General features: G+C 44.9%; 1 protein-coding gene across 9 annotated transcripts in view; it reads right to left on the bottom strand.

Annotated features, from left to right (window-relative positions):
* Positions 1–22,182, bottom strand: part of KIAA0232 — a 100,942-nt gene extending 78,760 nt beyond the window's left edge. For 7 of the 9 annotated variants that reach the window (XM_082462097.1, XM_082462092.1, XM_082462093.1 and 4 more), the window contains exon 1: positions 22,037–22,181. The gene's annotated coding sequence lies outside the window, so the exon portion shown is untranslated. Of the gene's footprint in view, positions 1–12,404; positions 17,225–22,036 lie in introns of those variants that run through there. The other 2 variants (XM_082462098.1, XM_082462096.1) reach the window with 2 other exon arrangements.
* Between the last annotated feature and the right edge of the window lie 1,490 nt (positions 22,183–23,672).

The raw sequence follows: 23,672 nt of genomic DNA, 5'->3' as shown, positions 1-23,672 counted from the left end.
ATAAATTGCAGGCATGTAACAGACCTGGGTCAATATCTATGTTTAAAAGATAAGGAAGAAAAAAGGAAGAACCAACTATATGAAGATAAAGTATAGGTGAAAGCACTCAGTTCTACATAAGAATCAGAAGTACTAAACGGACTTCCATTAAAGCAAAACAAATGAGATGTAGATCAAGCGTGTAATGAGAATGAATAAAAGGGAAGAGCTTCCCATCCAGCTTGGATGAATTCCCCTCTACTGACCGTGCTGTTGTCAAATGCTTACAGAAATGAAAGTTTGGATCAGCCTCTATGTTCTTATAGTTTTAACTGGGCTGAATATTAAGGAGATGAACTGCTTATGTAAAGTAACGTTGCTTTATGCCTAACTTTTACTTGACTGGCAGTTATTTGCTGATTCATACTCATCTGTTAATATTTCTGGTTTGAAAAGCTGAACTGCTTTTCAAAGGTTATAATTTCTTTGCAGGTTATCACAGTACAGTAACCAATGGGGTGTTTAGTTCAAGATCTATTAGATGTCAGAATTCTTTAGCAGGGCTACAAAACGATAGTTTTTATGCCTTCAAAAAAGCTCTATGGAGATTTTTTAAAATGCCCTTTTTCCCTAAAAGGGGGAAGACTTCACGTCACACAGTTTACAGGATAAAAAAACACGCATGAAGCCATTTGGGTCAAAAGGGAGGGGGAAACGTATACACTTACATCTGAAATAAAGAAACAGTGTAAAAGATTACAAACCAGCTACCAAACAAAATCCCAAAATCAAAACATAGTTCACTATTATGAAACTCTAGAAAGCTTTTAGAAAAATTGTTGGAAAAGTGATGGAACAACTAAATTTTAGAAACCTAAAAACTTCAATTAGGAGAAACTTAAATTGACCTTCACTCTAAGAAATGCAAATTGTCACAAGCCCAAAGCAAGTTTATTTGGAAACAAAAAATTAAAACAAGTAGATTTTTAGAATTGTTGAAAATGCAAAAAGCTCTAACATGATGAAACCCATTTCATCAAGGATGAAACATTTTATCAAGTAAAATACTAGATCATTGTGTACTAAAATAATTTTTCAAAGTGATACTGTTGCTTGTCAAAATGTCTGTGCACAAAAATTTTACAGCTTTCAACTTCTCATCTCAAAACTACAAAGTGGGCTTCCCTGGTGGCGCAGTGGTTGAGAATCTGCCTGCTAATGCAGGGAACACGGGTTCGAGCCCTGGTCTGGGAGGATCCCGCATGCCGCGGAGCGGCTGGGCCCGTGAGCCATAATTGCTGAGCCTGCGCGTCTGGAGCCTGTGCTCCGCAACAGGAGAGGCCGCGATGGTGAGAGGCCCGCGCACCGCGATGAAGAGTGACCCCCACTTGCCACAACTGGTGAAAGCCCTCGCACAGAAACGAAGACCCAACATAGCCATAAATTAAAAATAAATAAATAAATAAAATTTAAAAAAAAAAAAACTACAAAGTGATCTATCTTCTGAGTTTCAATGAGTGGGGGAAAAAAATGGCCTGAAATTCTACAACTCACTGGTAAGACAATGGGTCAATTCTTTTTTGTAGTTACTATTAAAAGCCATAATCTAAGTAATACATATTACAATTCTCTAAAACGAACTTAGGTAATAAGCAATTGGTGATGTTTTAGTATCTGTTAATAAGAGATATCTAATTCAGTATAAAAATTTTATATGGATTATCTGACTCATATCCAACTAGTTATAAATTTTAAAGAATCAGAATAAAATTCTCTTTGTGCAAAAAGATATATATTTGAGAACTCAAAATATGTTCAAAGTACATATTTTCATTTTACATCCATTATTCATTCAATACATGCTTCAAAGATTAAATCAAGTTTTTAGATGTGACTTTTTTTTAGCTTTAAAAATGATCTTTTTTTTTTTAGCTTTAAAAATGATCTTTTTTTTTTAACTTTTTATTTTATATTGGAGTATAGCCGATTAACAATGTTGTGATAGTTTCAGGTGCACAGCAAAGGGACTCAGCCACACATATACACGTATCCATTCTCCCCCAGACTCCCCTCCCCTCCAGGCTGCAGAGTTGAGCAGAGTTCCCCGTGCTCTACAGTAAGTCCTCGCTGGTTATCCATTTTAAATACAGCAGCGCGTACCTGTTGATCCCAAACTCCCTGACTATCCCTCCCCTATCCTCCCCCACCCCCAACCTTAAGTTCCTTCTCTAAGTCTGTGAGTCTGTTTTGTAAATAGGTCTACTTGTAACATTTCTTTTTAGATTCCCCATTATCGTACCGTATTTCTCCTTCTCTGTCTGACTTACTTCACTCAGTATGACAATCTCTAGGTCCATCCATGTTGCTGCAAATGGCATTATTTCACTCTTTTTAATGGCTGAGTAATATTTCATTGTGTTTATACACCACCAGATGTGACTCTTAACATAACAATATCATAGCCCCTAGGAAGCTATTTAAATGAACAGTGTCATCATTTAAAAGATAACCTGCTACAGTTTCCCCAAGGTGCACTCCAGGTGATATAAAAATGTATTACTTTTGTTACAGAACTTCTTCTTTTTGCATAAATTCGGGAAATACCAGAGCTGAAACAAAAGGTTTGTTTATTTTAGGACGTCTTGAAACTTTTAGTATGGTAATGTGCCTGTGGAACCTCCCGGAAGGAAACAAAGTAGACAGCATTTTCCATACTTGTTAGGGATCCTTTCTGTGTTCCTCAGAACACGCTTTGGTAAACATAATCTTCTAACCAGAAAGAATTAACATTTTCTCTAAGGCCCACATTATACGCAAGACATAGATCACCTAGGGTCCTTACAGTCTCAATTTCCCAGGGTTGAAAAGTTAAACCGAAAATATAATTTTAGGAATTATAGATCATTAAGTACATCCTTCTCCTTTTCTTTAAATAATCTGCATAAGTTGTACTGTTCTATACAGTAAAATCAATCAGTACTCCATTTTTTAATAGTATCAGAAACTTCCAGAATCTCCCTTTTCCCCTGGGCATGCCTCATCCTCATTTATTATCTTTGATTACATACACCTGGAGGCTCTTGACTCCTCAATGCGTTCTCTGCCGCACTGCAAGGGCAGGGTCCACTGTGACCTACCTACCTACATGACATGCGCAGCAGGCAAGGGAGGCACCCGAATATTATGCGGGTGCCTACAGCCACTGAAATGGTCTTGGGTTGTTCCTATTTCACAGAACAACCAAGCTATTTTGTAGTGGATCAAGACAGACATCTGACAACAGGATGTTCATAGCAGAGCCACCACCAAGAGTGAATCCAACTGACCAGTGGATCTACAATGGAGGAAAGAGGATGGCGCTCAGAGGGCACACTCCTGGGGCTGGTGGAGACGCAAGCTAAACGTGAAATACCTGTATTTAACAAACTTTTGCTGGATGTCAGGCACAGTTGCTAAAAAATTTAGAAATGCAACCAAATTTAAGTGTACTTTGAGGCATTCCTGAATCGGAAACATGCTGAGAAGCCCTACTACACTTGGAGCCCAAGTGACTACTTATGTATGGAATTCTCCCTAGATCAATGAAATAGACATACTCTTCGAACCTAAAATGTAAGTACTTTAAAGACAGGTTAGGGCTTCCCTGGTGGCGCAGTGGTTAAGAATCCGCCTACCAATGCAGGGGACATGGGTTTGAGCCCTGGTTGGGGAAGATCCCACATGCTGCGGAGCAACTAAGCCCGCAAGCCACAACTACTGAGCCTGCGCACTATAGCCTGTGAGCTGTAACTACTGAAGCCCGTGCGCCTAGAGCCCATGCTCTGCAACAAGAGAAGCTGCGCACCGCAACAAAGAGTAGCCCCCCTCGCCGCAACTAGAGAAAGCCGCGCACAACAACAAGGAACCAAAGCAGCCAACAGTAAATTTAAAAAAAAAAAAAAAAAAAGACAGGTTAACAATGCAACATTCCTGAAAAATATATTTAAAATACTGTACTCAGCAAAGTATGACACTCAACAAAGGTGATACATTTGAGATTGGAATTTTACACTAATTAAAACTCTTCCCCTCAAAAAACAGACTAAAATGACTATCTGTAGAGCCCAATACAGGTCAAAACTCTTTAAAACTTCACAGATATGTTCAAATCATAAGTATTACGTTACAAAGGTGAATGTAAAGGAAGGAAAAAATTAGCAGAAATATTACGCAGCATGTTTCAGAAAGGCATATAAACAAAGATGCAAGAAAAATAGTTAACTATCCAAACACTAAACAAAAACATCAACTTTCAAACAACTCATGTCGAATATGAAATTGATTATTCCTTTCTTATAGATTCTGATCAAGTTTTCTGTCATGTGAACTACCTGATTTGGGGGTTAGTAACGAGTATTCTACTCAGATGAATATAAAATTAAACAACTCTAATAAAAAGAAAGAGATTATCATCCCTTGAAATATTTAATAAATTAGAGTAATCTTATTCAAATGCATCTTTCAGGTGTTACCTAACTACCAGTAATTATAACTACTGGAGTGACTTTTACCTAGAGTTGTGTTATAGACCCTATGAACATTTATGTTTCAACTATTCGATGACAATGTTAAAGATCTGTGTAACTTATGCAAATATCACCACCTACAAATCAATTCTCCTACTTTGACCTCTCAGTCTAATATTTCCAACTACCCAGAGGATATTTCCATTTGAACGTAAGTTAGCTAGACCTCAATTTGTACAAGAATTGCACATACGTGCAACTCATATTTTTTTTTAAGATTTTTTTTTTTATGTGAACCATTTTTTTTAAGTCTTTATTGAATGTGTTAAAATATCGCTTCTGTTTTATGTTTTGCTTTTTGGCCAGGAGGCATGTGGGATCTTAGCTCCCCGACCAGGGATCGAACCCGCATCCCCTGCACTGGAAGGCCAAGTCTTAACCACTGGACCGCCATGCACTCATGTTTAACTGTTATCCTTCCTTCAATGTTCTGTCATTCTTTCCCTGAGATAATCTCACATCTATTAATTTCATTCTTCTGCGCCTCCTACATCACCAACCTACTTCGCCTTGCTCTATACCTGAATCACCACTGTGTATCCTATTATGTTCCAGAAAAATCCCCTTTGTGTCCTTATGTCCTTGGGGGAGGGATGAAGAGGAAGCACAGCAGAGCCAACACCACCCAGGCCTCCTACAAAGCTAGCTAACTAGTGCTCTGGCATGATGGTTGCTCAGAATCATGAAATTCCGAGAAAGGGTTAACTGAAATAGAAGGATGCCTCCCCAGGGATCTGTGATCTTTACTAGAAGAGCAACTGAGGTTAGGAAGGGAGACAGTCACTATGACGGTGAATTTTAGATGTCAACTTGACTGGGCCATGGGTGCCCAGATATTTGGTAAACGTGTTTCTGGGCTGTGTCTGTGAGGGTGTTTTCTAGGTGAGATTAGCATTTGAATCAGCAGAATAAGTAAAACAGCCCTCCCCAGCGTGGGTGAGCCTCACCCAGTCCACTGAAGGCCGGAGTAGAACGGGAAGTCTGAGTAAGAAAGAATTCTCTTTCTCTCTGCCCGTCTTTGAACTGGAATACCGGTCTTCTCCCGCCTTCAGACTGAACTGGGGGTACCCCATCAGCTCTCCGGGGTCTGGACTTCTCCGGCTCCACAATCCCATGAAGCAGTTTCTTCTCTCCCCACCCTCCACCCCCCCCCCATCCTGTTGCTTCTGCTTCCCTGGAGGACCCTGACTAACACACAATCACTTCAGACAGAGTAGGCCTGTCCCTTTCATCTGTCTTCTGGAACGGAGCCGACTAGTGGCATTAACGTTTGCTTTTATTACAGGTAAAACATCTATGCACATAACGCTTTCCAGTTATAAAACACAAAACGGTAGTAAGTACCACCCAGCCTAGAACACATTACCATTTATTTGTCCACCTCCCCACCCCGTCCCACCCCATCCCACTGCCTCCCCATCCAACAGTGGCTACTAACCTGTGTCATTTCTTTGATTGTTTTAAAAGAGAAAACTTGTCACAAATGCAGATTTGTTTAAACAATATATATTTCAGTTGTATTTATTCTTGAGCTCTGTAAAAATGGTATTACGATGTATATAATCTCCTGGGACTTCCTTTTTTTACTCAGCATATGTTTCCAAAATTCACTCATGTTGTATGCAGAAGTTTATTCACTTTTACTATTTTATAATACTCCCATTGTATAAATACCATATTTCATTCAATCTCCTGTCAATGAACATTTGAGTTGTTTCCAATTGCTATTATAAACACAACAGCTATGAACAGTCTGGTATACGGCTTTTGGTACACATTTTCCTGAGGATATATACCCAAAAGTGGGACTGTCAAGTTACAGGATATACAAATGCTGAACTTTGCAACATAAAGTAAAATTATTTCCCAAAGAGGTCATACCAGTACTGCACTCCAATCAGCAATGTATGTAAGTTATCCCTTAATCTACATCCTCTCTAATACATGGTACTCAGAGACATGAATTTTTGTCACTGTAGTGAATGTAAAAAAAGAAAAATACCTCATGGAGATTTAATTTGCATTTCCCTTATCATTAGTGACAAGCAGCTTTTCATATACTTATTGGCTATGATTCCTCTTATCGGAACTACTTGTGCACAGTTTTTACTCATTTTTCTGTTGAACTGTTCCTTTTTTGTGGCCTTCTAGAAGTTCTTCATGTAATGGACACTAACCCCTCACCAGTTATATATGCAGAAGTATTTTTCCCAGTGTGTGGCTCATCATTTCCTTTACGCTATCCTTTGATAAAAAATTCTAACTTTAATATGCTGAGTTTATCAACCTTCCCTTTTTTATGGCTGGCACTGTTCGTCCCTTAAAGACTTTTTGCTACTCAAAGAGTGGTGCATGCACCAGCTGCATCAGCATTCCCTGGGAGCTTGTTAGAGATGCAGACTCTGGGACTTCCCTGATGGCGCAGTGGACTGCGCTCCCAATGCAGGGGGCCCGGGTTCGATCCCTGGTCAGGGAACTAGATCCCACGTGCATGCCACAACTAAGAGTTCACATGCCACGACTAAGGAGCCCACCTGCCTCAACTAAGACCCGGTGCAACCAAATAAAGAAAGAAAGAAAAAGATTAAAAAAAAGAAATGCAGACTCCAAGACGTCACTCCAGATCCACTGCATCAGAATCTGCATTTTACCACGTCCCCTAGATAACACATATACTTTAAAGTTTAAAAACACTGTCTTCAGATATCCTTCCTTACCTCAAGATCGGAAAGATACTTGTCTGCATTTTCTTCTGAAGTATTCAAGTTTCTCTTCTCACATTTGTGGCAGACTGCAATACTATTGTTCCCAACTATCCTTTTCCTTCCCTTATCCATCCCTTTACCCAGCAGGTCTCTACTGTCACCACGGGACAGACCGGCAGTACCTCCCTGAAGCCTCAGTACATGCCCCTGCACCGCTCCCTGTGACTGGTCAGACATAACATACACCAGGTCCAAAAAGATGCTGTAAAAGTGATCATGGGATTCAGCCTGGCCTCTTCTGGTATCACAGAACAGCATGGGCCCCAGAATGAGAAGACACCTAATACAGAGCCACAGCAGCCAATTCACAGCAGCCAGTATGTGATGTGAACCAGGAAGAAATGTTTGATGTTTAAGTCACTGAGATTTGGGGTTTTGGTCATCAAAGTACAACCCTGTAAAATCTAATAGAATATTCAAGTCCTTAACCCATCCACAAGTTACCTATATCTAGAATTAGTGAAGTGAAATTGTGAAGAAGGCATCTAATTTCATTTTTTCTACAAGGAAAAGCAACTACCCAGCGTCACTTACGGATCAGCCCTCCACCCCAATCTGCAGCACTGCTTCTCTCCCGGATCAAAGTTCCACATAATCACAGGTCTTGTGCTCAGTATACTCATCCCACGCCAACACCATGCTGTCTTCATCACTAGACCTTTCCATGAAGTTGCGAGATTTTTCTCCAGAGGTGTCTTCCCAATCTTGGCCCTTCGCTCTTTCTTATAATTTTAGAATCAGCCATCACATTCTATGAGAAACCCTACTGGGATTTTAATTGGAAATGCATTACATATACAGGTCAATCTGAGGAGAACTGACTGCTTTACAGTACTGAGCAAGGCCCATTTCTCCATTGAACTGGATCTCCTTTTACGTCCTTCAAATAAGTTTTAATTTTCAACACGCAGACCGTGGCTATTAGATTTATTCCCAGATACTAGGTTACAGATTCTCTTAGGTGTTCTACACAATCACTGTCTGCGTATGACGACAGCTTTGTGTTCCCAGCACTCCAATCCCATTAACGCTGTTCTCTCTGTGTGTGGGCTGGTGCTCAGGAGCAGGATGAAGAGAAGAAGTATCAGTGGGGCATCCTTTGTCTTCTATGAGATTATACAGGAAATGTTTCCACACTTCCTCACTAAGACGGATGTCTCTCTAAGTTTTCTGTAGACATTCTTTATTAGTTAAGAACATTTCCTTCTACTTGACATTTGCTAAGATCACAAATACAGCTCAGTCACCTATACCTAGAATTAGTGAACAAAGACACTTTCTTCCTTATAAGTGTGGTTTTCTTCCAGCAACAGCAGAAGCAGCTTACGTTTACTGAATCCTTACTATCTACGTGTTCCCTTTTTACAGATGATGAAACTGAAACTTAGGAAATTAATTTCCCCAAACAGCAAGAAAAGAGGAAGAGTTCGGATTTGAAAGCAGACTGAGCTAACGCCAGGGTCAAGCTCTTCACCACCACAGACCATCTGATAACAACTCGCAACAACCCAGAAGGATCCTTCTGGCCCCAAAGGGGATGACTTTAGCAGCAATGGTCTCATCTAACTCTGGCTTTCCAGGAATTACACTTTGATCTAATGGAGTCCAATACGACCACGGATTCTGTAAAGGGTCCTTCAAATCATCAAAGCAGGACAAATCAACAGGGGAAAGAGAGCAGTAGCATAAAATGAGATGAGAATTTAAATTCACATTAAATAGGTTTCACATTTTTGAGAATGAGCTATTGCTCTGAGGACCTCAATATGTCACTGATAAATACTTGAAAACAGGCAGACAGATGGCTAAAGAAAACCAAGGAAGTCTCAACCACACCAAGAAAATAGCAGGTTAGCATCGATACCACGTGAAATAATGTAAGTTTAAGGAAACCAGTGTGTCTAACCTGGGACAGGAAAGCTTACTGTACACTGTGATCCCGTTCACCGCGTGAGCCCACCCCTGCCACACATACATACATATTACACACACAGTGGGGGGGTGAGGGGAGTCACAGACACAGGGCACAGACTTATCCCGTATTTCTCCAGAAGCCTAACCAATGAATCAAATCAAATCAATCAAAAATTTTCTAAGAAAAATACTGTCCAACTGTGGCAGACACTGTGACGTACCAGCCAGACCCGCAACTGAAGGACACGTTGCCAGCTGCTGGGAGTGCTGTGCCAGCTCCTCAGGGACTGCCTCAGCGGCAGGGAGCTGTCCCTTCCAGCGTCCTGACCCTTCCCAGGACTGCCCCACATCTGATGACTGACTGTCAAGAGTACACAGGTCCAACCTGGAGCAACTCTGAAGGGCTGTTCTACCTCCACAGCTCCCCATCGGGGGGCGCCAAGGCTGTGACTGGGCCTGCAAAGCAGCCCAGCTTCTCCCTTCCTTCTGCAGGTTCTGCAGGTGTGGCCCCCAGGCGTACTTCTCTTTTTTTTCTTTTTTTAATATCTACTTATTTATTTGGCTGCGCCGGGTCTTAGTTGCAGCACACGGGATCTTCGACCTTCATTGCAGCATTTGGGTTCTTTAGTTGCGGCGTGCGGGATCATTTAGTTGCGGCATGTGGGATCTAGTTCCCTGACCAGGGATCAAACCCAGGCCCCCTGCGTTGGCAGCACAGAACCTTAGCCACTGGACCACCAGGGAAGTCCCTCCCAGGGGTACTTCCTAATCAACATTCTGCGTGCTAAACTGTCTGCAGCTGCTTTCCAGAGAACCCACCTACCAAAGAACTCATAAAGGAACCAACTGCCCCATCAGATTCACGACCCCCTTAATCATAGTTAAATATCAGAAACAACCACCATTTGGTGTATGTTTACTTTGTGCAAGACACAGTGGGGGACACAAGGCAGCTTAACCTGGAAGGTAATGGTGGTGTGTTGTCTAGTAATTTTAAAGCTAAGAGAATGTGATTTCAGCACATGCACGAAATGATCATACTCACACATCGTTTGCTCTGCAGAAAAACCAGAATCCAGCATTCCACTCTATGGAAACTCTATGTTTTGTGTTTAAGAACATGAATATGCTTATCAAAGCTCTAGGCAACGTAATCACTTTCAATTAGTAACTCTTCTTCATTCTCTTACAAGCACTATTCATTTTCAATCTACCTCTGTTCAGGCCCTAATCCAATGACTGATGTCGTTATGAAAAGAAAATGTGGACAAAGACACACAGAGAATGTCACACGAAAACAAAGGCAAAGACTGGACTGCTGTGCCTACAAACCAAGAAATGCCAAAGACCGCCAGTAACCACCAAAAGTTAGGAGACGGACACAGAGCAGGTCCCCCCTCAGAACCTCCAGAAGGAACCAACCTTGCTGACAACATCTGGACTGCAGACTTCTGGCCTCCAGAACTGAGAAAGAATGTCTGTTGTTCTAAGCCACCTAGTTTGTGGCACTTTATTACAGCTGCGCTAGGAAACAATACAGCACCTCTGCAGCACTTCCTACCCTACCTATGACTGAAACTGCATTTATTCTCCCACAACTTTTTTTTTTTAATTAATTTATTTATTTTATTTATGGCTGTGTTGGGTTTTCATTTCTGTGCGAGGGCTTTCTCTAGTTGTGGTGAGCGGGGGCCACCCCTCATCGCGGTGCGCGGGCCTCTCCCGTTGCGGAGCACAGGCTCCAGACATGCAGGCTCAGCAATTGTGGCTCACGGGCCCAGCCGCTCCGCAGCATGCGGGATCCTCCCAGACCAGGGCCCGAACCCGCGTCCCCCGCATTGGCAGGCAGACTCTCAACCACTGCGCCACCAGGGAAGCCCTATTCTCCCACAACTTTTATCTTGGTAAAAAGTATATAAGGATGTGACAGTGGGGCGCATCGGAAGCATGCCATCTTCACGTTCAGAGACAGGTCTGCTAATCTAGTGTTGTGCAAACATTTCTCAAAGTAGCAGAACCCAGTACCATATCTGAGACAGGCTGAAGGGGCACAGGTGAGGGGAGGGGGGGTCTGGCCAAACACGCCTCCCCGTCGCCCCACCCTCTGCCTCATGCCCTAAGTACCTGGGCTCTCTAGAATTCTTTTATTCATCCGTTCATTCAATAAATCTTTGAGCACCTACTTTGTGCAGACACTGCTTTCACAGCATGAACAAACACTGAGCTAAACCAAACCTCCTCATCTTACGGATGAAGAAACTTAAACGTGTATTCGGGGTCCCAGGTGAGTCAAGCCCAGGGCCACTGTGGGCCTAGGTCCGAAACTGGTGCCCTTTCCATCACACCATCCGCCCCTCATCTAACCTGCAGCCTTGCCATCATATAATTGTACAGAATCAAAGCCACGCCTTTTTGCTTTGCACTTAGCAGATCCTTTTAATCAGCTCCTGGCTTGGCCATTACTGCTCGCTGTCCCCACAGGCCCGGAGGCATCTTGAGAAGCTGACAGACCTGACTCCCGAGCCAGAGAGAGAGGGAGACCAGCCCTGCCCCACCGCAGCCAGTGCAGACTGCAGGGCACTACCTGAGCCTTTTCAAGGTGATCGCCAGCCTGCCCTGGCAAGGCCCAAGTAAGTTCCACTCAGGGGAGCTGCGGGTTCCATGACAGCTTCTATCGCACGGCCAGTGAAAAAACTTGGAAACACTGTTCTTAGATGTGCAAGTGTGTTTTTGGAAACAGGAGAATGAAATGCAGGGGGAAAAAGTATAAGATCTAAGGGCAAAAACATGTGCCTGACACACATACCAACACAGTAAAAAGAAGCCCCTGAGCGGCACCGGAAGGTCCTCAGACGGCCTGTTGCCAGTGAAGGGCCAAGCCTGTTCCTCAGCTCTGCAGCCCTGTGCGCTGATCAGGCCAGAAGTGGACTGGGGCCGGGGGCGGGCAGGGAGGGGACGCGTGCCAAATCATGTGACTACCACAACAGAACAAGCTGCGTGTCAACCAGAAAACCCAATTACAGGTCTAGATAATGGACGGCCACTCCAGTGGCTAGGTCCACTCCCCGGCTTAGAACTGGGAAAAGGAAGGTAAGAAATTCTCACAGTCGTTTCATCTAGGGAAGGTTGCAAGATGAAAGAAAGCCCTGAGAGCGAGGCTTTGAAGGTCACAGCCACTTGCCTGCATTAACTGCGTCCAATCTTCTAAATGTGTGCTTCTTCCTACTGTGTGGCTGCATCCACAGAGAGGCTACATTATAACTCTGGTTGAAAAGGCTGCATTCTTGTCCTGATGAGACTCACTTAAAAAACAAAAACAAAACAGTATAGGGAAAGATCCCACTCTACAGACCACCTCCAAGACTTGTTGACTCCTAAAGCCACGGCCGTCGGTCACACGGTGGCAGGCCTAGTTGCTCTCTGGTACTTTTCTTTCGCTCAGGCTCTAGAGACCACAACTGTTACCACCCTCACTGCGCCGCCCTCTCGGCCCTTCCTCTGCGGGGCCCTCCTCTTCCCCAGCTCTCCGCCCAGGCCTCACACTTCTCTGTTTACATTCACTTCCTCCTTTGAAGCCATCCAATAGCAAAACCTGAGTCACGCCAATGTAATTTAAAAGTTTCTAGCAGCCATGTTAAAAAAGAAAAACAGATGAAATTAATTTTCATAATATACTTTAACTCAATAGACCCAAAATATTATCACTCCAAATATAATCAAGGTAAAAGATCATTAATGAGCTATTTTACATTCTTTTTTCCCATACTAAGTCTTTGAAATCTGGTGTGTATGTGACACTTACAGAACATCTCGAGTCAAACTAGCCTCATCTCACATGCTCAGAAGGCGCACGTGGCTCATGGCTACCTTACCGAACAGCACAGGCCTAGCTGATCTCCACTCCCATGATTGTAATCTCTACATCTGCGTAGAGATTACTCCAAACTTTCTCTCACCTCCGTTTCTCTCTCATGAACCCAAAACTTACAGAGCCATCAAGCTACTAGACGGTGTCTGAGTGGCATCTCAACTTACAACATCTCTTAAAAAACACAAACGAAAAGCCACAAATTCTTACCACCACCATCCTTGCCATGACCTTCCCAGTGTCAGTCAAGGGCAACTCTGTGCTTCCACTGCTCAAGTCAAAAGCTCTGGCACCATCCTTGACTCCTCCTGTTTCTCTCACATTCTGTATCCAACCCTTCAGCGAATCCTCTCCGTTCCACCTTCATAACGATGCACGATCGGGGTCTTCCACTTGCTCTGCCCTCGCCCTGAATAATGCTCTGCTCCTCAGACAGCCCCACACCTTTCTCCCTATTCCCCTCAGGTCTCAGCTCAAGTATCGTCTTACCAGAGAGCCCTTTCCTGCCCACCCTAAACACACAACATCCCTCTGGCCTACTTCATTTTCCCTCTTAGCACACATTTGCACTTGATCCGTGTACCCATCTGCTTGCTTCCCCCCCACCCGCCCCAGCACTGAATGGTGTGGTGGCCACAGGCAGCCCCTCGAGACAGCCTGCCGTGGGGAGCCCAGCTGACTGAGAGCCTCCAGTTGCTACACGGTCACCACGGCAAAGACATCAGGCCACGTGTCCCTCAGGCTGCTCCCAGCAATGCTGACCAGCAGGGGGTATAGATCTGACCTGCCGAGCAGCCAGCAGCCTGGCCAAGACTGTCTCCAAACTGCCCTGGCCTGAGGCTGCTCTGGCCTGCCCTCCCCCATCTCTCCTCCCACAGGATCACACCTGCACGGAAGGGAAGCCGATGGCTCTTCCCAGCACTCCTGCTCCCTCCCTCCCCGTGTAAGTCTCCGGCATGCCTAACCATCTTGGCATCTAGGCATAGGACACTGTGAGCAGACAAGCGCCGTGTGAACCAATGAATCTCTAGGAAGAGCCGGGCAGTGGAAGTTGCAAAGATAGAAGTTGGGGCTCCTGCTCTGCCATATATTACGTGTAACCTTAGGGAAGTTTCTTGAGACCTCTGAGCTGCAGCTTCATCATCTGTAAAATGGAGATAATACCTCCTCTCTCAAGAGCTGTCAGAAGGATTAAAGGAAACAGTTTACCTAAGGTCCCTAACAAAAGGCCTCACATGTAGGAAGTGCTTTAACAAGTGTGAGCTCACTCTCCTCCTTACCCGTGTTCTAATAGCTACTTCTAAGAACCCCTTACCTTTCCCCTTCACCACAAACTGACCACTTTTAAACTAAATAACGCCCCAAATAACCCTAAATACCCGCAGGACTACTTCAGAAAAGAAAATACCCAGCCTAATGTCTAAAATTATAAAAACTAATAAAGCTGCCAAGAAAATTTTCCATATGATCAATGATAATTTAGAGAAGTTAGAAACCTGTTCATCAGTTTTTGTTTTGTTTTGTTTTAGGCTGCCTAGGTTAAGGAGGTTTCTCACAAAAGTTCACCAAAACATTATGTATAAAAATGTTGGGCTTCCCTGGTGGCGCAGTGGTTGAGAGTCTGCCCGCCAATGCAGGGGACACGGGTTCGAGCCCTGGTCTGGGAGGATCCCACATGCCGCGGAGCGACTGGGCCCGTGAGCCACAATTACTGAGCCTGCGCGTCTGGAGCCTGTGCTCCGCGACAAGAGAGGCCGCGACAGTGAGAGGCCCGCGCACCGCGATGAGGAGTGGCCCCCGCTCACCACAACTGGAGAGAGCCCTCGCACAGAAACGAAGACCCAACACAGCTATAAATAAATAAATAAATAAAATTTTTAAAAAAATGTTTACTTTGTTACAATAACAACATGGACACCCACTCCATCAACTAATCAAATAAATTCTAGTGCATTCATACCACAGAATACTGGGCACATTAAAAAAAAAAACACAGTGAAGTAGATCTGTACACGAGGTAGGTCTATACATGCTGATATGGAAAGCGCTCCAAGATACAAAGTTTAGTGTTTGTTTAAACGAAGAACACTCTCTACCGTGACTCCATTTTTTAGAAGTACAGGCATAATTTTTTTTCTATGACATCCGAGAAGCTTATCAGTGATTTTTCAAAATGAGTACAGGATGGGAAGGGGAGTGAAAGAGAAGACTTAATATTCATCTTATAACTTACTGCTTTTTTAGATTTAACATGGACTTTTTAAAAAATAAATAGACTTTATAAAAGTTACTTATATTCAAAACAATGTTTTGGTAAATCATACAAAATATATTTTGATAGTTTTAAATTAAGCTTTACATCTTATAAAAACAAGAAACTGCTTCGATGGCACCAGCAAAAAACTATTAACAATACAATCAGTAATAATTATCTATGGTGGTAATCAAAGGAAGCAGTGGCAAAAACAACAACAACCAAAAAAAGGACCAAAAATGTGTCTATTCAATTTCAGCTTTTTCGTGGTGATCATTCTGTAATGCATAAAAATAACTGAATCACTATGTTGTGTAGCAAAACTCATATAATATTGTAAGTCAATTATACTTCAGTAAAAAAATTTTTTTCAACTTTCTCACCATTAAAATCTTCAGGGAAGCTGCTAACAAGGAGCTAGATGTTAATCAGACACCCAAGAAAAAGCTAGTTACTGAAGAAAAGAAGTAAAGAGCTCGAATAAATCCCCAAACTGGGTAAACAATTTTGAAATAGTTATGTACTGGCTATTAAGATTCCACAGGTACTCTGGAAAACGTAATTGAGCTAGAAACAAACTCCTGGCTGAAAGGGAAAATAAATCCCTCCCCACTTTCTACCTCCTCCTGTTATTGAGGTAACAACCACATTACCAAAAAAGAAATTTGAAAACGTGCTGAGGCCCATTTCTTTACACTTATTTATCTCCATGTGTGACTGACTCATTTGACATCAGTGTGTGCTGAGTGACCACTCCCTGCGCCAGGCACCATAAAGACTATAGACACACGGTGCCTAGGCTCGCTTCCCGTCACCAGAGAACCACATACATGTACAGACGTGTACACACACACACAACCTGCATTCACAGAACTCACATTCCTTCATCACTCTAGCTAGGAACACACACACAAAGGAACACATTCTCAAGCATTTTTGCAATCATTAATCTTCTAACTGTCCTACTGCTTTTATTTCTAATTGATACTAATTCATCCACTGGGATAGGCCTATCATCCCCAATTCTTTGGGGCAGGTTTTAAGAGAGATTTATTAGGAATATAATAATTCCTAATAATAGGAATATAATATTTCCAATGATTTTTTAAAAGCTCATAATCATCAATATAGTCAACGTAAGTTAAACAGCAATTAATACATATTCTTATGTTGCTGCAAGTAGCGAATTCCATATTACGTTACAACCAGAGATACCACTTTTTAAGGTTTCTGGATACAACCTGTCCATCAGTAACACATATAAACTTAAAAACAGTACCTAAATATTTAATTAAAAGTTTCAAAATGATAGCTGTTTTCCTCCCCTAGCTTCTCCCTGTCTAGCCACAGGGCAAGACTGCTGAGCAGACAAAGGAAAAGATAGAGAACTACGGAGAAAGCCTAGTGGCAAGAAAAAGCTTTGGAGATGACTTCAAAAACAAAATTTCAACAGTCATTCCAAACACTAAATAAGAAGATTCTACTGCTTAATATATAATTACAAGATGTAAGATTAAAACGAAAGCATGTGCTTTACAGAAAAATAACGTATAGTATAACAACTGACAATCCATTTTCCACTTTCTTAAGCCACTGCAAAAAACCTGGTTCACTTACAGAAAGGTTTCCCTTCTTCAGAATAATTTAGGACCACCATCATGAATCTGCTTATGCAAAAGCTCCCTCCAACCAAATACTCCCTTTTCTGCTAATTCCCAAAACTAACGAAAGAGTGAAGATGGAGAGACCAGATGATTTTTTTTCCTTTACACAGAAGCCAGAAATAAATCTGTGAACACTGTTACAGTAACCAGCATATACAATCAATCAACATACTCTGCTAACACATATATATGGAATCTAAAAAAAAAAAAAAAAAAAAGGTTCTGAAGAATCTAGGGGAAGGACAGGAATAAAGACGCAGACGTAGAGAATGGACTTGAGGACATGCGGAGGGGGAAGGATAAGCTGGGACGAAGTGAGAGTGGCATGGACATATATACACTATCAAATGTAAAACAGATAGCTAGTGGGAAGCAGCCACGTAGCACAGGGAGATCAGCTCCATGCTTTGTGACCACCTAGAGGGGTGGGATAGGGAGGGTGGGAGGGAAACGCAAGAGGGAGGAAATATGAGAATATATGTATAGCTGATTCACTTTGTTATAAAGCAGAAACGAACACACCATTGTAAAGCAATTATACTCCATAAAGATGTTTAAAAAAAAAAAATCAACATACCCAACCACTACACCTGCTCCAACTAACAGCTAAAAGCTGCCACTTACTGGGCACTTATTACGTACTGGGCCCTGTTCTGAGTATGTCGTGTGGATTCATGAAGCTCTCACATAAAGCCATTCCAACCCCACTCCCCCTCTGCTAAATTCAGAGAATGTAGAGTGATCGAGTTAACTCAATCAAGGATTTAAATCAACAAGTACTACGTGAAAGACTACATTACACACTAGAGGGAATCAGCAAAGGATAAGATTTTCCTCTCTTCCCTTAACGAGTCTGTAATCCATGTAAAGAATAAACTAAAAAGTCAAAAAGAAAAAATAGCTGAGTGGAAGTATCATCAAGCCCTGTGTAGGAGAATAATGAAGAGTTAATTCTGAAAATCAGGGGAAGCTTCTTTCATAGAAGTAGAAGCATTTAAGCCAAGCCTTCATTCAGTATTAAGGATTTTGATAAGAAGAAAAAGGCAGAAAAGACATTCAAGAGTAAAGAAGTCAGACCAACAACCATGAACGTGGCCAGAGGTCTAGTGCTGAAATAAATACCAGGTAACAAGAGAGATGCAGTAAAATATGAAGCTAAGAGTCAGAATGAGGCCAGATGGCACAGGTCTTAGAATGCTTTCCTAACCCCTTAACACTAATTCTCAACCGGCCAGGGGGTGATGCCGCCGAGGTGAGAATCTTTGTAGGAGTAAGCCTACGGACAGCACTAGGTCATAACCCCAGGCGTGACGGAATAGGGGGAAATGTCAAGAACCGCTGGTACATACCTGGGGGGCAGGGCATGATACGATTTGATTTACATATTGAATAATTCTGGGAACAGAACACAGGAGGACTAGAGAGACTAGATACAGGGAGGCCAGTCAGCAGGCCTACAGGAACAACCCCCATAAGAACCGACAAGAGCCAGGGAGGACAGGGGCAGGGGAACTGTGGAGAAAAACAAAAAGGTTGACTGAAAAGACACATGGAGGCAGACCTGGTAAAAATCTGGTCAAGAAAAGGAAGCCTCAAAAAGTTTCCAGCCTGAGTGACAAGGAAGACGAATGTGCTGTGAAGTAGTATCATCTTATTACCTTTATCTGAACAAGGGCATGCAGTACACACAGAATAGCCACTCTAAGTGACACCGCAAAGCAAAAATAGTACAGACAAGACTGTTCTCATTTCACAAAATAAAGAATCTGAAGTTCCAGAGAGATTTCACCGACTTGCCCATGGTGACCCAGGGGTGAGGAGATGAGCCAACACACAAACCTGAGTCTCTCGAATCCAGGTCTAATGCACTTAAAATAAGCGCCCTCAAAAGCAGTTTACTTTTTGAGTATAATAAATCTCCAAAAAAGTTTCAAACAAAAAGCGTGTAATCTGCTGAGAGTGCAATTACATTTTAAAGGTAAGGAATATTTTAAAACGTATGCTCTGATCCCCTCTCCCAAGAGACTGGGTGCAGTGACTTCAGTCAGCATTGCTGGTTCATGGACCCTGAAAGTTTCCACACACGTGGGAGAGGTGGTTGTTTGTATTTTGTGTAAAAATACCACTTGGTATTTTGTGAGAGATTAAAAATAATTGAAAAGAAATATGCTAAGTATTACCCATCTTCAATATAATAAAACCTCATTCCCAGTGCTGTGGTTGGTACTGTTATTAAAACCGTTTATAATAATAATAATGTCCTCCATAAGGTGGCTTACAGACTTTGACTTTATTTAGCAAACATCTGAACATTTTCATGGTTAAATCCTTGAGCAAGGTGTTGGGGATAAAATAATCACATGGTCACCACAGCCAGAGTATTACATACACAACACGTGATATAGGCAATAACGAAAGTAAAAATAGAAGATTATGACTGCAGAAATGAATAATTCACTTTGACAGGATTTCCAAAGGGCTCCAGAGAGGACATAAAATCAGATGTGGACTTTTAAAAAGTGGAGTGGGTGGAAGTGAGATGGGGTGTTCCAGCCAGAGAAGAAGATATAAGGGGAAGAAGGGAGGAAGCAGCCTGGCCTGTTCAGAGAACCAAGAGTAGTCTCATTTGGCGGGACAGTGTGGAAAGGGAACCAAGAAGACAGGTACAGTTCAGAGATGACCAGGGCCAGACTGTGAGGGGCCTTGAATGTGATGCTGCTGAGTCTGGATTCTGGCCTCCAAACAACAGGCGGTCGGTCAGTCCTTAGAAGCCTTCTGAGCCAGAGACTGACAGGATCCAATCTGGATTTAGGAAAGATGACCTGACAGCCAGGCAAAGTGCAGATAGGAAGGGATGGGGAGGAGCCTAAAAAAGCTTTAAGCCAAGAGAGGAATCTGAAGCTTTGACACACTAGCACTACCTAATATTTTCAAAGGGACTGAAGGTTGGCGTAACAATTTCACATCTCCCCTCACTTGATCATTCCAACCATCCCACGAGACAGTTACCATCACTCTTCCCATTTTAGAGACGAGAAAACTGGCCCAGAGGCCATGAACTGCTCCAAGTCAAACGCTGCTGAAACAGGGAGAACCACCCAGGCTCAGTACTTTCCACACAATGCAAAATAAAAACAACCCTACTGCTTTTGAAAAGTGCTACTATAAAATAAAGCACAGAGTGATCTATGGTATCATTAAAGAAGTGCTAAAAATCCATTTAATTTTCTTAAATGTTTGCAACATGTAACAAATAAGCTAATGACCCTTAAAACAGTTACAGATTTGCCTTATATTGATGCCATGGTAAAGACTGGTACTTTTCTTTAAAAACAAAACATTTGTACCTCTAATTCTACTTTCTACAAAATTAAATATTTAAGAGTCATATTCTCTCCTTCCTTCAATGTTTCAGTGGCCAAACTGGCATTTCATTGATGACACAGGCTTATGTAAAAACCGTAATATGTGTGCCCAAACTGAAGCAGTAAATATTTTTTGAATTATTAAAAATTCATTATTTATCAAGTACAGCAACTGAATATAGAACATTGCAAGACGCTTACCTACAGGTATGCAAAGGCACGATTTCAGAAATAATTTTTGTCACAAAGAAATGTCATAAAGATCCTGGGAACCATTTATGAGTGGATCAATCCGAAATAACCGATGAGAGAATATTTGACCTTCAGGCTGCAAAGTGACAGATTCCCCCCCCCCCCCCACTCCCCCGACCACCGCCACGTCGGATTCGAAGTCTATGAAATGGTCAAGGTGCTCTGGCCCCGGTCTTACTGCACAGGAGAAACCTACCTTACGGATTAGGGATTTGATTGTATAGTTAGTTTTATCCACGGCATCACCTATTATCAAAACTGCTTGCCCCGACCTCTTCACCAATCTCTTACCACTGTTTTTTTTTAAACAAGCAAAGACCCAGACATGTAAAGCTCAATCTTAGGAACCTGGCCGAAGTAGCCGACCTAGATATCCAAGAATCCAACCCAGATATTTATTAGCAGAAACCACATTTAGTTAAACCATTCCAAAGAACCACATGTCCCCCTACCCGCTTAATCTCCTGCACTTTGTACTAGGTGAGGTCTCCATTGCTTGTCTATGGAGGGCAAAAAGTGAAAGGTGGCGAAAGTGAAATCAAAACCGCTTCTGCCAGGATTTGGGGGGGTCCGCCACCAGCAGCTGGGCAGGCCCGTTCAACTGCGCACCGCCCGCTAAATCCTGGGGCTGCAGGCATTTCCCTCGCGACCAGCAGTTCCTCGGACGCGGAGGGGCGGAGAGCTCCGAGGGGCTGCCGGGGACGCGTGTGCTTGGAGCCGGCCCGAGCCGGCTGAGGCCCTCCCGCGCTGCGGCCGCGGGTGACTTTGCGGGCCCGTCCCTCCCGCGCGCGGCCGTAACCTTCGCCGAACCTTGCGCCTCAGGGCCCGCCCCGCCGGCAGGGCCCGCCCCGCGCGCGCAGCGCCACAGGCCCGCGCGCCCGTCCGTCCGCGCCGCCCCGCCCCGCCCCTCCCCCGCCCCTCCCCCGCCGGCGGCTTCCCTTCCCGGGCCCCTAAAGGACAATGCAGGAGGGGAGGGGGCGGAGGAACGCAGCTGGGCGAGGGCAGCGCCGCGAGCGCCCACCCGCCGGCCGGCCGGCCGCTCCGGGTGTCCCGCGGCCGCCGCACTCTGGGCGCCGCACCCCGGCCGCACGTTCGCTCCCCGCCTCGCCGCGCCTCCCCCCAGAGAACCGCTCCCAGCGCGGCGACACCCGCCCATTGTGCGGACTCATCGTCCGCCCCGTGCGCCGGCGCCCGGCTCCCGGCTCCCCAGGCCCGGGGTCCCCGGGCCGGCAGCCCACCGCACGCCCGGGGCCCGGCCAGGGTCCTCGCGGAGCCCGCGGCCCGGCGGGGCGGCCCGGCCTCCCTCAGCCCGGTCCTGGAGACCCTCGGCCGCGGTGGCGGCCCGCCCCAGCCGCCCGAGGGGCCGCGGCCCGCTCAGCCCGCCCAGCCCACCCAGCCCACCCGCGGTACCTGCCGAGCGGCCGGGCGTCGCGGCGGCTGGCGGGGGCGCCTCCTCGCTCCGAGGGCTCCGAGCGGCTGCCGAGTGCCGGGCAGCCCTGGCCTGCGCCTTACGTAAAGCGGCGGCGGCTCCGGCGCCACTCGGCGGAGGGCAGGAGGCGGCGCACCGCGGCCGCTCCGCTCCGTTACCCGGCAACTGGCCTCAGCGCCCAGCCAACCGGGCGCGCTCCATATCCTTCCGCCCAGGAGCCGGGATTACATCAGCACCACCGCCCCGCCCCGGCCCCGCCCCTCCGGCCGGCGCTGGGCTTCTCGGCGCGGGCGGGCGAGCGGAGGGGCCTGTAGCCTGGAGGTGGCCTGCCGCTGTCGGTGGGTTCTGGGAGTCGCCGGGAGGTTGGAGGACTAGAGGCGGGAGCCCACCGTGTGTGCGGGGCGTAGGAGCGGAGACGCCCCCTGCGGAGGGGCGAGTGGGGCTCCTGAACTCCACCGCCGCCCCTACCCGCCTCCGGGCCGCCTCGGTCCCCGCCTTCCCGGCACACGCTCCACCTGTCTGCGGCCCCCTCCTCGCCGCGTCCTGGGATGGCTGGAGTGGGCGGTTTAAAATACAGGCTTAAAAAAAAATTTTTTTTTAACCCAGAAGACAAGCTAAAGAAATGTGACATGGCTCTTTTTATTAAGTAGGCAAAAATAAATTCTGGAAGATTCGGAAGTGGGAACCAAAAATGTGCACTAACCTTTTAATCAAAGTCTCTTCACACCCACCCACTTTTCCTAAATGTGATTCGTAGGTCTGTCCTTAAAAAAGCAGATAAGTATCACAGGCACCAGAGAGAAAGGAGCCTTGGAGATTGCCTATTTACTTAAGAGGGAGCGTGACCTGCCTGGGGGTCATTCTTCATTGATTTATTTGTTGAGTACCTACTACGTGCCAGGCACTGAGCTTTCCTTTCAGAACTTGCGAAGCAAGGTTCCCGCACCAGCTCCCTGGCGCAGGAGAAGCTGACGTACAGGCTGGGAAGGGGCAAACTGGATACTACGGCCTGGGTGGGTGCTGGAGGGATGGACCACGAACTGTTTGCACACTATCTACAAAGTGCTTTTCTGTACACCTGTGTTTTGTTCTTAAGAAGAATCCAGGGTCAAGGCATTATCACCCCCATCTCACAGGAGAGAAACCCGAGGCTCAGAGAAAGTAAATAATTTCACCTAAGCTTTCCTGCTCCGGAAGAGGTGAGGTCTTCTGACTTCCCCAGACCACACTGCCCCTTGCAGGATTTGAACCCAGGCTCCTGGCTATGAGGTCTGGGGTCTTCTTTACACAGCTCTCTGCCTTCATCAGTTTGCTCCCAATTTTACTCTGTGAGGTTCATCTCAGCTGAATGTGTCTCATCGTGAATCACAGTGCATTCAATCAATGTCTTCTGAGCACCTGTTCTGGGCCTTGCTGGACGCCAGGCAGGGGTGGCCCTGCCCTCTTGGAGATCAAACTCTGAAAAGAGGGAGAGGATGAAAGGGTATGGGAAATCCAGAGTGACCTGGGTGCAAAGAAGGGGCAAGTAATGGAGCTTCGGAGTGTAGTTCCCAGGTGCCCTCAGACCTGGGATTCACAGACCAACCAGCGAAATTCCACCCCCCCCCCCATATAGGG

The sequence above is a fragment of the Balaenoptera physalus genome, assembly GCF_965194825.1.
Source record: "Balaenoptera physalus genome assembly, chromosome: 5".
NCBI lineage: Eukaryota > Metazoa > Chordata > Mammalia > Artiodactyla > Balaenopteridae > Balaenoptera > Balaenoptera physalus.
Note: the sequence above shows the minus strand (reverse complement) of the source record. Positions and strands in the feature narration are given on the sequence as shown.